The 15,220-nt window shown below is 50.5% G+C and overlaps 1 pseudogene; it reads right to left on the bottom strand.

The window, feature by feature from the left end:
• Nucleotides 1-11,257, bottom strand: part of LOC126152330 (transforming growth factor beta regulator 1-like) — a 51,791-nt pseudogene extending 40,534 nt beyond the window's left edge.
• Nucleotides 11,258-15,220: the final 3,963 nt, after the last annotated feature.

Here is a 15,220-nt window from a genome sequence, read left to right as displayed (position 1 = left end):
ATTTGTTGGCCTTCCTTTTCGCCCAGTATTCCTTCATAAACAACGAATGGGCTAGCTTTCGTTGCGTAGGCCACGTAGGTCGGTTAATTTTTCTCTCTTCTTCCTCAAAACCCCGTGTGTTTGTGATTTTTCTGATTTCATTTCTGTCATGTAGATTTGGACACCATAATTCTCTCAGGTCTTTTTCCGTCTGTTTGTACCAGTTCGGTCTTGTAGTTTTGTTCTTTAAAAATGTATGGATTTTGTGCGTTAACCTGTTTGAGTCCATTCTTTCTAAATGCCCCATGAATTGGATTCTTCTCATGCGCATTGTGTCTGTTATTATCGTATTATTTATCATATCAAAATTTTATTTCCGCAGTGTCAGTTATATTAATCCAATAGTTTTACACTTTTTTTTTTGCTCTTACAAACAGGTCTCAACAACAACCGTTCCGATCCTTCGTGCCGGAGGACGGTGTCCTAAATTGTTTTTTTTCTGGATTTCTCTTCAAAGGAAGCTCCCATGGCGAACTGTAGTGGAAGCGCGCCAGAGGGCACACGCAGTGTAAACACTGTGTTTTTTGCATCTGCTCTTGAATTCCCGGAGTGTAATATGCACCCCTGAGGCCGTCCGGACCACGCGCGCACAAACGCAGAACAAGGTGAGCCCCGGGGGTGCGTGCGAGTTAGCCCTCGCCAGAATACGCCGGTGATGTCCACGATGGCTTTGTTTCCGTATGACGCGCTGCGCTGGCGCTGAAATGTCATGAGGGCACGGGCTATGGCGTCGCGCGCGCACAGAACAACGCGACACCCAGCTGCTGAAGTGGTCACGCGCCTACTGGCATACCGATTTTACTGATGTGACTAATGAGGAGAACCCACCAAGTGCCTTAATCCGATTTCTCAGAAACTTCAGTCACTGGAAGAGGAGTCTCAATAAGCCAACAAGTGTCTCCGCTATTCGACCGTAAATGAGGAAACGAATGTCAAAGTTTTCGAAAAACTGCATATGCCTTCTAGCACGTGATGATATTAGCCGAAATTGTGGCACAATGGCTAGCATCTCTGCCAGTCGCCTTTGCGCCCCATTTTCGAAACACGAGTACTGTTTCTATTTATTTTAATTTCTTCGTTTATCATCCCATATCCGTTGAGTACTATTACACTGAAGTTTCTTATGACGTTATAGGATACAAGGTACTCATATTAATAGCTGAGCCACATCTGGACTCCACTACAAGTGTCACACATTTATTATACAGGGTGGTCCAGTGATAGTGACCGGGCCAAATATCTCACGAAATAATCATTAAACGAAAAAACTACAAACAACGAAACTTGTCTAGCTTGAAGGGGGAAACCAGATGGCGCTATGGCTGGCCCGCTAGATGGCGCTGCCATAGGCCAAACGAATATCAACTGCGTTTTTTTTAAATAACAACCCCAATTTTTATTACATATTCGTGTAGTACATAATATGAATGTTTTCCTTGAACCACTTTTTTCGCTTTGTGATAGATGGCGTTGTAATAGTCACAAACGTATAAGTACGCGGTATCAGGTAACATTCCGCCAGTGCGGAAGGTATTTGCTTCATGATACATTACCGTGTTAAAATGGACCGTTTGCCAATTGCGGAAATGGTCGATATGGTGTTGATGTATGGCTATTGTGATCAAAATGCCCAACGGGCGTGTGCTATGTACGCTGCTCGGTATCCTGGACGACATCATCCAAGTGCAAACAGGAAGTGTTCAGCCACATGTGAAACATCAGCTCCGACGTGCAACAAATGATGATGCCCAAGTAGGTGTTTTAGCTGCTGTCGCGAGTAATTCGCACATCAGTAGCAGACAACTTGCGCGAGAATCGAGATTCTCAAAAACGTCGGTGTTGAGAGCGCTACATCAACATCGATTGCACCCGTACCATATTTCTCTGCACCACGAATTGCATGGTGACGACTCTGAACGTCGTGTACAGTTCTGCCACTGGGTACAAGAGAAATTACGGGACGATGACAGATTTTTTGCACGCGTTCTATTTAGCGACGAAGCGTCATTCACCAACAGTGGTAACATAAACCGGCATAATATGCACTATTGGTCAACGGAAAATCCACGATGGCTGCGACAAGTGGAACATCAGCGAACTTGGCGGGTTAATGTATGGTGCGGCATTATGGGAGGAAGAATAATTTGCCCCCATTTTATCGATGGCAATCTAAATGGTGCAATGTATGCTGATTTCCCACGTAATGTTCTACCGATATTACTACAAGATGTTTCACTGCATGACAGAATGGCGATGTACTTCCAACATGATGGATGTCGGGCAAATAGCTCGCGTGCGGTTGAAGCGGTATTGAATAGCATATTTCGTGACAGGTGGATTGGTCGTCGAAGCAGACGGCCCGCACGTTCACCGGATCTGACGTCCGAGGATTTATTTCTGTGGGGAAAGCTGAAGGATATTTGCTATCGTGATCCACCGACAACGCCTGACAACATGCGTCAGCGCATTCTGAATGCATGTACGAACATTACGGAAGGCGAACTACTCGCTGTTGAGAGGAATGTCGTTACACGTATTGCCAAATGCATTGAGGTTGACGGACATCATTTTGAGCATTTTTTGAATAATGTGGTATTTACAGGTAATCACGCAGTAATAGCATGCGTTCTCAGAAATGATAAGTTCACAACGGTACATGTATCACACTGGAACAACCGAAACAAAATGTTCAAACGTACCTACGTCCTGTATTTTACTTTAAAAAACCTGCCTGTTACCAACTGTACGCTTAAATAGTGCCCTATATGTTCTAGACATTACAGCGCAATCTATCACAAAGCGAAAAAAGTGGTCCAACTAAAACATTCATATTTCTTTACGTACTACACGAATATGTAATAAAAAATAGGAGTTCCTATTCAAAAAACGCAGTTGATATTCGTTTAATCTATGGTAGCGCCATCTAGCGGGCCAACCATAGCGCCATCTGATTTCCCGCTTCATGCTACACGAGTTTCGTTCTTTGTAGTTGTTCCGTTTGACGCTTATTTCGTGAGATATTTGGCCCGATCACGACCAATGGACCACCCTGTATAATATATGTGTCTATGGTATTTTCAAGAGCTAAAATCTTTTTTTTTAAGTGTCATACTCGTATTTTCATTCCTATATCAATTCTTACATTAATTCTTATTTTTATGTTAATTCTTCAGAAAGTGTTGGTGCATTTTCCTGGATGATACCGATCGTAGACGCATTCTAAACATAGAAATTCCGAACACTACGAGCATCGCCCGAAGGTAGGTTTGCCACACTGACATTTCTTCGTATGAATCTCACACGGGAAAGAAACGTCGTTAACTCAGTTGAAGATTTCATGTGCTAGCGATAATTTCGCGGCAAACCACGCATAAAGGACAACTTTACCAAAAACTTGCGCTTGCAGTTTTCCAGCGGTAGTTGCATCACTCCACCTCGCACTATCTTTCAGTTTTCTTCCCTTCCCCTTCCTCCCCCTCAATGACTTTTAGTAACTACCTGTGGTTTCACAAGGATCTACAGTCGTGTTCTTCATTACGCCTCCATCGAGGACATTTTCATGCATCACCAGCATCTCCATTATACATACTACAGCAGAATGAACATTATCGTCAGTGATTATTAAATGAAACTACATGGTTCCGAGGACATTTTCAAGTCTCAAACATCTGTGATGTACACGACTGCATACTGAGCCATAGTTCGCAGTTTGGCCACGGTAGCGCCACAATCGGGTGAGTATTTTTTTTTTTTTTTTTTTTTTCCTTTATTGAATTTCAATTCCCCCCGAAGGGGGCGGGCTGGCAGCAGCTTAGGACGCCGCTCTGCAGCCTACAGATTTTCTGATAAAGAGCAGGAGAATAAACAATAATAAAAAACAGGCGATAAAATCGGGGACTTAGTGAGTAACAAGGTGAAAAGAAAATGGGGAAATTAAAACAAACAACAGACGGAGGATGAAGCGAATAAAAATACATACGGAGCAGACAGGGGAAACAATAGACAATTAAAAAAACACGGCGACAGTCTGGATTCTGTTCGCAAAGTATATAAAATGCACACCCAGCGACAGCATGGTTTCTGTTCGCAACACAACACTGAATAGTCACTAGAACACAGCACGAAAAAGTCGGCAAAGGTGACACCACAGTCGAGAGCAGGTGGGGGGAAACTGGACAGGAGATGGGAAAACAAAAAGGGGGGGAAAGGAGAGTAAAAGCGAAGGGGGGGGGGAGGGGAACCGGGAAAGGAGCTGATGGAGGATGAGGACCCATAAGAGGGGTGGGGGGCAGACGCGACAGGGAGGGGGGTAGGCAGAGGAGGGGAATACAAAAGGACTGGGGGGGAGAAGGGAGGTAGGGAGAGGTGTAGTGGGGAGGAAACAGGACGGAAGGGGGGGGGGAAGAGGGAGCCCAGGGAAAGGACAGAGGAAAGGAGGGGGAGGGAGGATCAGAGTTGATAGGAAGGATAAATGGAGGGAGAGAGGGCATCATCCGGGAGGGGGAGTTGACGGAAGCCACCTTGGGAAAGGAGATGGAGGGTGTAGAGATGGAGGGTAGGGGGGACACAACGGTGAAGATGGGGCAGGGGGCGAGGATGGGAGAGGAGAGGAGCAACCAGGGGGTGAGGGGGTTCAAGACGGCGGGAGGTGTAGAGGATGCGGATATGTTCGAGGAAGAGGAGCAGATGGGGGAAAGGAATGAGATCATAGAGGATACGCGTGGGGGACGGGAGGCGGATACGGAAGGCGAGGCGGAGTGCATGACGCTCAAGGATCTGGAGGGACTGATAGAATTTGGGGGGGGCAGATATCCAGGCAGGACTGGCATAACAGAGGATGGGATGGATTAAGGATTTGTAGGTGTGGAGGATGGTAGAGGGGTGCAACCCCCATGTCCGGCCAGAGAGGAGTTTGAGGAGGCGGAGGCGGTTGTGGGCTTTGGATTGGATGGATCGGAGATGAGGGATCCAGGTGAGGTGACGGTCAATGGTGAGGCCAAGGTAGGTGAGGGTGGGGGTGAGACGGACAGGACGTGCGCAGACAGTAAGGGAGAAATCCAGGAGCCGGAAGGAGCGAGTGGTACGACCTACGATGATTGCCTGGGTCTTGGAAGGATTGAGTTTCAGGAGCCATTGGTTACACCATGCAGCAAAAAGGTCAAGGTGATTCTGGAGAAGGCGTTGGGACCGTTGGAGGGTAGGAGCGAGGGCGAGGAATGCGGTGTCATCAGCATATTGCAAGAGGTGCACTGGAGGGGGGGGTTGGGGCATATCTGCTGTGTACAGGAGGTAGAGGAGAGGGGAGAGGACAGAGCCCTGGGGCACACCGGCAGAGGGGTAGAAGGTGCGGGAATTGGCATGATGGATGGTAACGTAGGAGGGGCGGCGGGAGAGGAAGGAGGCCACCAGACGGATGTAGTTGATAGGAAGGGCGTAGGTTTGGAGTTTAAACAGGAGACCGGGATGCCAGACACGGTCGTAGGCCTTTTCAAGGTCAAGTGAGACAAAAATGGCGGAGCGACGGGAGTTAAGCTGGAGGGAGAGGAGATGAGTGAGGCGGAGGAGTTGGTCATCAGCAGAGAAGGAAGGTCGAAAGCCACATTGGGTGTTTGGGAGGAGGTGGTTTTGGTGGAGGTGGAGATGGATGCGCCGGGAAAGGATGGATTCCAAAAGCTTGCTGAACACCGACGTGAGACAGATAGGACGATAGGAAGAGGCATCAGATGGAGGCTTATTGGGTTTGGAGAACATCTGGATACGGGAGGTTTTCCACAGGTCGGGATAGAAGCCAGTGGCAAGGATGACATTGTAGAGGGCGGCAAGGAGGGAAAGGAAGGAGGGAGGGCAGTGTTTGAGGTGGCGGTAGGTAACGCAGTCGTGGCCGGGAGCAGTGTTGCGTTTAGTGCGGAGTGTGAGGCTGATGTCCTGTGTAGTGATGGGAGTGTTAAGTGCAGATGGTGGGGTGTGGCCCAAGTACTGGAAGCTAGGAGCAAGGGGAGGAACAGAGGTATTCGTACGGTCCATGACATCAGGGAAGAGGGAATAATCAAAGTGGGGATCATCTGGGATGGAAAAAACATCAGAGAGGTGGGAGGCAAAGTGGTTGGCCTTACTGAGGTTGTCAGGAAAGGGACGGTCATTAAGGAGGAGAGGGTACTGGGGGGTGGGGCGGTTCCCAGTAAGGCGGTGGAAAGCAGACCAATACTTGGAAAAGTTGATGGGGAGCGTGGTGTTGAGGTGTGTACATGTCTGGCGCCAGGCTCGGCGTTTCTTCGCAACAAGCAGGTTGCGGATGTGTCGCTGTAATTGCCGGTGGCGGGTAAGTGTATCCCGGTCACGAGTGCGGAGAAAAGAGCGGTAGAGGCGGCGGGACTCCCGAAGGAGAAGGACGGCCTGTGGAGGCAGGGCGGGGCGGTGAGGGTGGATGGCTTTGGTGGGGATATGGGTGGCGACGGCGTCAGACAAGGTCTGGTGCAGGAAGGCAGCAGTGCGAGAGATGTCATCAGGAGACTGGAGGGGAAGGTCGTGGCTGTCAACCTGGGTGTGAATGGAATCCCGGTAGGCATCCCAGTTGGCACGGGAGTAATCATGGACAAGTTTAGGAGGGACGTCAGGGCGAGGAGCGTGGCGGGGATGGCGACCGTTAGAGATAGTGAGGAGGACAGGAGCATGGTCACTGCCAATGAGGTCAAGGACATCCACGGTGATGCGCCCAAGGAGGTTGGGAGAGGCAAGGACTACATCAGGAGTGGTGTTGGATTCGGGCCGGGTGTGCTGGGGCAGGGGAACCAGGTCTCCCTGGAGAGTGGTGAGAAACTGATGCCACCGCCGGAGGTCGGCAGGATCACGGCTGTGGATATTGAGGTCGGCGGCAATCACGTAGGTGGAGAAGGTGCGGTCAATGTGGGCCAGGAAATCATATGGGATGGGGGTGCAAGGGCGGACATAAATGGTGGCACAGGTGATGGTAAGGGCGGGGAAGAAGAGGCTGAGGGTGAGATGCTCGGCAGGATTGTTAAGGAGAGGTTGGGGCCGGACAGGGAGGTGCTTGAGGTGGCCTATAGCAACTCCGCCACGTGCCAGAGGGTACGGGTTATCGGTACGATGTAGGGTGTAAGGGGCAGTGGAGACGGAGATACGGGGCTGAAGGAAGGTTTCATTGAGGACGAAGGCATCCACGCGGTGCTGACGTAGGGTGTGGAGGAAGAGGAGTTTGTGGGTGGGCAGGGAGCGAATGTTGTGGTACAGGATACGGTACGGTTGTTGTACCATGGGAGTGGAGAGAGAGACGAGGGTGGTGAGGGGGGTGAAGGTGAAGTGGGCCTGGTTGTGGGAGTAAGTGGCATAGGTGGTAAGATGGAAGATGGAACGGGCAGCGAGGGCGATTTGGGAAAGAGTGTGGGAGCGCTGGAAGGGGTGGATGTTTTGGAGCACAATGGTGGTGAAACGGATGATGTCCTCAGCAGTAGGGGGAGGGCGGAGCGAGTTGTTGGGGTGGATGGGGTCATCAACAGGACGGACAGGGACGGTGAGCTCAGGGGTTACTGGTGGAGGTTTCGCTTTACACTTCGAGGAGTAGGTAGGATGTGGTTCATTACAAGTGTTGCAGGAGGGGGGAGAGGTGAGGTTGGGGCAATGCTTGAGGAAGTGGGAGGCTTTGCAGTGGGGACAAGTAGGGGGGTTCTTGCAGGCAGAGGTAACGTGGTCATTGTAGGTGAGACAGCGTTGGCAGCGGTAGGATTGGACTGGGGAACGGGAGGGGTCCACCTTATGGCGCTGATTGTAGATGAGGGCTCCCTCGGTGAGGAGGCGGTCAATGGAGGAGGAGGATTCAGTGAATATCCGCATGAGAAAAGTCGGCCCGGCATCATTGAAGATGCGACGGGCCGAGCGGATTTCGATGTCGGGCCGGGAGTTGAGTTCCGCCAACACCTCAGCCTCCGTGATCACGGGGCTAAGCTTCGTGATCACAGCGGTGAAGGTCGGCGGACGGCGGGGAGGTTGAGGCTGACGGGGAGAGGACGGGGTGTGGTAGGGGGTGAGGGTTGCACGTTGGCCAAATTGGATACGAGGGATGCGGGAGAGGAGGTCGGTGTGGAAGGAAGCATTGGGGGATTTGATGAGGACCGAGTCCTTGCGAGGAATCAGTTGGGAGATGGGAGCATTGGGGCAGTATTTCCGGATGGCGAGAGTGAGGGAGCGGGCATCAAGGAATTGAGGGTCAGGATTGGAGAGGACAAAGGTGTGGGTGGCAGGCGTGGCGGGGGTGGGGGTCGGGGCCGCGTCCATGGGAGTGGGTGGGTCACGGGGATTGGGGGTTTTTTTGGAGGAGACTTCGGGGGAAGGGTCAGCATTCGGGCGCTTGGAAGGTTTCGTGGACACCACTGGGTGGGGAGGGGGCAGGGGGACGGGTTGCAGGGGGAGATGGCGGGGGGCAGGACCACCCTGAGCAGCGGAAGACGCAGACGGTGGGGGCGTGGGTGTCACTGAGACTGTGGAACGTCGAGCAGAGACCCGTGCTGGCTTGGAGCCTGTCGGAGGCGGTGCGGGGAGCGGCGGAAAGTCTGTAGCTGTCGATGGGGCGACAGTGATAGGGGAAGAGGAGTTGGGGGTGGGTACAGCCGAAAGTGGCGCAGGGGTGGGGTGGACAGGGAGAGAAGGAAGGACGGGAAGTGGGGTGGAGGATGAGCTCCATGTGATGGTGGTTGGAGCAGCGGAGGGAGAGGTGAAAATGATAGTGGTAGTGGTGGTGGGTTGGGACATGGTGGCGGCGCGCGAGAAGGGCGGCGGCGGCGACCAGACGGCGGCGGCGGTGACCAGACGGCGGCGGCGGCAGGCGGCGGCAGGCGGCGACCAGGCGGCGGCGGCGGCGGCAGCGGCGGCGGCGAGCACCGGCAGGCGGCGAGCACCGGCAGGCGGCAGGCGGCAGGCGGCAGCGGCGACCAGGCGGCGGCGGCGGCGGCGGCGGCGGCGGCGGTGAGGACCGGCAGGCGGCGACCAAACGGCGGCGGCGGCGGCGGCGGCGGCGGCGGCGAGGAGGAGGACCGGCCGGCGAGCAGTAGTGACGGTAAGCAGACGACACGGCAAGGAAACGGTGGGGATCTTCCACCTCGAAGTTGCACCCTGAGTGTAGCCCAGGCAGTGAAACTTTGATGAAGAAGAGAGGGAATCCAACCCTCGAATGCGACGACGGGTGAGTAATGCAATTGTGAAGAGTCCCCTAACGAGATTTTAATACCATTCCGCCTCCCTACTTCAAAAATTGTGGCGGTAAGGATACTTTTGTACAAAAATAGCTTAATTTGACGTAACGAAAGAATCGGTGCACATTTTTTAACGATTGGATGCGTCTTTCTCGGATAAATCTAAGTAAATCAGAGTTCTTCCCCAATTTTACTTTATTCTCGATTTCAGCGACATCTGTCAATGGTTTAAAAATAATGTTTCAGACAAAACTTGATTACTTTCTTGTGGAGAATCCGAATCAGCAATAAAAAATGGGTGTTTTCATTTAAGATTCAAAAGTTGTCCCCCCGCCCCACCCAACGGGGCGGCGGCTGGAGGTCACGTGTAGTATCATTTTTACCCGATGTATATAATTTTCAAGATAATCTCATTCAAAACTTCAGATCGACCACCATATATATTTTTCAGAATTCGCTCTTTGTACACGTTACTTTCTGTTTCTTTCGCTCTAGTTGTAAATGTATTCATCACGTTCATGGATTTCTCGTTGGTTGTCTCGTTTGCCCCGTTTTACATACCTGTATTCTTGGAGCAGTGTAATTAATGAGACGAACCTATTCTCCAAGATCGATATAATGATGTTCCACGTGACTTGACACAGCAGCACTGTCGGCTAGGAAGAAAAATAGAGGCTGAGGGTGGAAGGCAAACACATACAGACAAGAACAGAGTCGGATGAGGCCTGGGCATTGACGCGTTGCAGCAATGTTGCTGGCAACAATATTGCGGCCACACATTGCCGTAAAATAAGCCCTTCGGCTCTCCTACCTGCCGGGCGGCGATCGGACGGAGAGATTAGAGGACCTTTCCTCGACCTTTCCTGTGTGCGAATTTCACAGGGTGCGAACTTCAGGACACCGTTGATCGCATCAGTGACAACAGCCCCACTGATGTAATGTAGCAACTATGAATGGGATTCACTTTCAAAGCTGCCAACAAGAGAGGCTCCTGGATCATTATCTGGCATTATTTCAAACCTGGTTAGCTTCATCCAGCAAAAACTTTGCAAGTGTACACGCATTTCTTTTCTGGATCTAGGAGGCTCCCATAAACTCTTGTTGAGCAAAAACCCACAGAAAAAATCAACTTTTTTGTATGATAATCAGATCGATTAGACACAACCTCGCCCAAACTGTGCACTGTGAGTCTTCCAAGAGCTACTGGAAACAATGGTCTCTCTGTCATTCAAAACGGAATATGTTGTACAACCTTTTTTGTTTTCTTCTTTAATGAGATTTATTTCCAGAGTCCCTGGAGCTTTTAAAATTTATACGAATGACTGTCAGTTTCTGCAACTGTCTGTAGATGATAAAGTTTCTTTAACAAAAATCTTCTGTCTTCCGTTCTAATTACCATCTGTTCCTGCATCTGGGAAACTTGGTCGCATAAGGCAGCATTTTCAAACACTAAATCTTTGATTACTCTCTTAAGAGCATTTTACTTCGTTTTATAATTCAAGTTTTTTTTTAGTATTATTTGCCTCATTCGCTTTCGGTAAAGTTTTTCGTTTGTTTGTGGCAAAGTGGTGCTCCATTTCAGGCGCCTCCCTCACCTTGAATAACCACGTCAGACAACATTTACATTTTTTCGACAATTCGGCTACGGGGGCGATTTGAAATAACAGCTCTCGGGAGAAAGTCATCTCCTGACGAAGAAGATGGTGATTATCTTCGGAAGCTCAAGTTTAGCTCAGGTTTGGCGCAGTGTGTACACCGAAAATATTTTGTGCACTTATGTGGTTTTTGGAGCTTGTATTTGACTGTCAGCTTCTGCAACTGTCCTCCTTTCTAATTAAGTGCAGTTCCCGCATCTGGAAACCTTGATCGCGTAAGGCAGTATTTTCAAACACTACATCTTTCATTACCCTTTTAATAGCATTATACTTCTTTCTGAATTTCAAATTTTTTATATCATTTTTCTCATTTGCGTTCGGCAAAGTTTTCCGTGTATTTGCGCCAAAGTGATATTCCATTCCTTAAACAACGGCGTCAGTGTTTACATTTTTCAACAAAAATAATAACTCCCGGTAGACAGTCATCTACTAACGAAGAAGATGGTGAATACTTTCGGAAGCTGAAGTTTAATTCAGTTATGGTTCAAATGGCTCTGCCACTATGGGACGTATCTTCTGAGGTCATCAGTCCCCTAGAACTTCGAACTACTTAAACGTAACTAACCTAACGACATCACACACATCCATGCCCGAGGCAGGATTCGAACCTGCGACCGAAACGGTCACGCGGTTCCGGACTCAAGCGCCTAGAACCGCTCGGCCACCTCGGCCGGCTTAACTCTGGTTAGGCGCAGTATCTGATCATCCGTGCAAAGCATTTTTTTCCCCGTTTTTCGTCATGGCGTCAGGGAGACGCCCTGGTAATTACATTAAGATCTGTAGCATCTGACTGGGTGAAGGAGACAGCCCCCGTAAGGACAGCACTAGGATCGACGCGGCTACGTCTAAGCCACGGATCCCAGGTTTCGCAGCCTTACCGGACGCCGACCCCCCGATCTGATATCTGCACAAAGAACTGGGCCGGTAGCTCTGACGCCAGACACGAGATAAGCAATTTCATTTTCGCTGCAGACCAACGCCTGGGCCGCAAACGGCGGCAGGTAAAGCTCGTGAGCGGGGAACGAGCCAACACGTGCACCATCGCCCCGCCGCGTTGCCTAGCAACGGCCGGCAAGCAAAAAATTAACGCGCCGCTCCGGCGCGCAACAACCGCTGTTCGGCGGCACTCGAGCCGCTTCCGGGCTGTAGTTACGGTTAATTAAATCAGGACACGAGTAGCAGGCGCGCCGACAATAAAAGGGGGCAGCACCGACCCCGAATGGTGGTTCGCCGCAGCTTTAGCGGCAATCTGCGCTGCCCCACAGCTGTTTACATTCAGCTGTGGGTCAGGGCGGAGAGCGACGCAGCTCGCGTTAGCTCCGGCCACTGTTGGGGATGACCAGCTTCGTTAGCGTCCACTCCCGACTGGCCTCCCCCCTATTTTTTTAAAACTTCCCTGACTCTCTCGTTTTTACGGAAGGAATTTCGGTAAAAGCACACTAATTCTATAATACCACTCTAATGTACCGACGTTAGATCTCTACACGCAACGAGAGCTATTCGACGCAAAACAAAATAGGACGTTGTTGTAGTCCCGGAACGCTCTTAGCGCCAAACATTACATACGAGGGTTGACTGGAAAGTAATGCCTCCACCTCGAAGATGAAGTGCCACAGAAGCGAAATTCAACCGACAAGAAGAAGATGCAGTGATATGCAAATGATTAGCTTTTCGGAGCATTCACACATGGTTGGCGCCGGTGGCGACTCCTACAACGTGCTGACATGAGGAAAGTTTCCAACCGATTTCTCATACACAATCAGCAGTTGACCGGCGTTGCCTGGTGAAACTTTGTTGTGATGCCTCGTGTAAGGAGGAGAAATGCGTACCATCACGTTTCCGACTTTAATAAAGATCGGAGTGTAGCCTATCGCGATTGCGGTTTATCGTATCGCGACATTGCTGCTCGCCTTGGTCTAGATCCAATGACTGTTAGCAGGATATGGAATCGGTGCGTTCAGGAGGGTAATACGGAACGCCGTGCTCGATCCCAACGGCAGTCGAGATTACAGGCATCTTATCCGCGTGGCTGTAACGGATCGTGCAGCCACGTTTCGATCCCTGAGTCAACAGATGCAACAGATGGAGACGTTTGCAAGACAACCAACTGCACGAAGATTTCGACGACGTTTGCAGCAGCACGGACTGTCAGCTGGGAGACCATGGCTGCGGTTACCCTTGACGCTGTATCACAGACAGGAGCGCCTGCGATGGTGTACTCAACGACGAACCTGGGTGCACGAATGGCAAAATGTCATTTTTTCATTGTGTTTACAGCATCATGATGGTCGCATCCGTGTTTGGCGGCATCGCGGTGAACGGACATTGTAAGCGTGTATTCGTCATTGCCATAGTGGCCTATCACCCGGCGTGATGGTATGGGGTGCCATTGGTTACACGTCTCGGTCACCTCTTGTTCGCATTGACGGCACTTTTAACACTGGACGTTACATTTTAGATGTGTTACAACCCGTGGCTCTACCTTTCATTCGATCCCTACGAAACCCTACATTTCAGCAGGATAATGATGACCGCATGTTGCAGGTCCTGTACGGGCCTTTCTGGATACAGAAAATGCTCGACTGCTGCCCTGGCCAGCACATTCTCCAGATCTCTCATCAATTGAAAACGTCTGGTCAATGGTGGCCGAGCAACTGGCTCGTCGCAATACGCCAGTCACTACTCTTGGTGAACTGTGGTGTCGTGTTGAAGCTGCAGGGGCAGCTGTACTTGTACATGCCATCCAAGCTCTGTTTGACTCAATGCCCAGGCGTATCAAGGCCGTTATTACGGCCAGAGGTGGTTGTTCTGGGTACTGATTTCTCAGGATCTATGCACCCAAATTGCGTGAAAATGTAATCACAGTTCTAGTATAATATATTTGTCCTATGAATACCCGTTTATCACCTGAACTACTTCTTGGTGTAGCAGTTTAATCGCCAGTAATGCATTTCCTTCCACTGCGGTGGAACAAGCCTGGACTGTAGACGCCAGGTCAGTACAATTTACAGACTTTTGCTATCTTTCACGACGCTTTAAGATCCAACTCTGACCCCAATACTACCCGCAGTTTGTGTAGAAATGAGAACAGTCCCGTGTCACAGTGATAACATTCGTAGGGGGAACCCATCGTGAAGTTCTTCGTCTGGTTATGCAAAGCGGCAGCCTTTGGCGATGGATGCACGTTGGCTGACCGTCTCCAGCCTCGCACAGCCTTAACTAACTTAACACGATTGCGCTGCCGCTTCATCACATGCAGGCTGTTCCCTTTGAGTGCTAATGGTCTTCTCCACTCGGCGGCGGGAGTTCTAAGAACCGGCCGGCGTCTTTTGTGACGCTGCGGGCAATATAATGGAGGAGTGGAAGGAGCCTGCCTAAATTCCGAAAGCCGTCGTGTTGTTGCAAAGCGCAATAGCTTCCGTGTAAGAGCTCCTACAGTCGTTCCTGTAACGAGCTGCGGTTTAATTACTTGTTGTTCCCGTTGAATTAATACTGATAAAAGACCTGCCATAGGCGCCTAGGCAGAATTCGCCTTTTCATGAGCATGGAGCACCGCCTTTGAATGGCAGGACCTTGTTCCCGTATCACAGTCTTCTCTTGTTCTTGTGAACTGGGATTAAGGCAGAAAGTGCCTGCTACAAACTGCGAAGCCTTTTCTTTTCTTTAAAAAAAATAGAAGAATTATGAGTACAAAGGGGTGCAACATTAGCAATGTTTACTTTCCTTTTAATTTTTTAATCGTTTTCCTTAGGTCATTAGCGCCTTTTTGCTGTGGAGTTCTTGAGTCTGTTCTAAGTTCCAAAACAACAAATTTCCTTGAGAGAGAAAAGCTGCCGGCCGGGGTGACCGAGCGGTTCTAGGCGCTACAGTCTGGAACCGCGCCTCCGCTACGGTCGCAGGTTCGAATCCTGCCTCGGGCATGGACGTGTGTGATGTGCTTAGGGTAGTTACGTTTAAGTAGTTCTCAGTTCTAGGGGACTGATGACCTCAGAAGTTAAGTCCCAGCCGGGCGGGGTGGCCGAGCGGTTCTAGGCGCTACAGTCTGGAACCGCGCGACCGCTACGGTCGCAGGTTCGAATCCTGCCTCGGGCATGGATGTGTGTGATGTCCTTAGGTTATGTTGTGTACATAGTTCCGCGTAGTCAGCGCGTACACAACTTTCCCACTAGAGCGCGCCCCCACTAAGCACAACAGCGCAGGCGCAGCGCTCGTCCGTCTCCGCTCTACGAGAGAGCGCTGTCTTAGAGACGGACCAAATTCTGCTTCCGCCGATCCGCGTATTAATATGTAACGCAGCCAATGAGATTGCTGCTAACGTAGAAC

Source organism: Schistocerca cancellata, chromosome 2 (assembly GCF_023864275.1).
Source record: "Schistocerca cancellata isolate TAMUIC-IGC-003103 chromosome 2, iqSchCanc2.1, whole genome shotgun sequence".
Taxonomy (NCBI): domain Eukaryota; kingdom Metazoa; phylum Arthropoda; class Insecta; order Orthoptera; family Acrididae; genus Schistocerca; species Schistocerca cancellata.
Note: the sequence above shows the minus strand (reverse complement) of the source record. Positions and strands in the feature narration are given on the sequence as shown.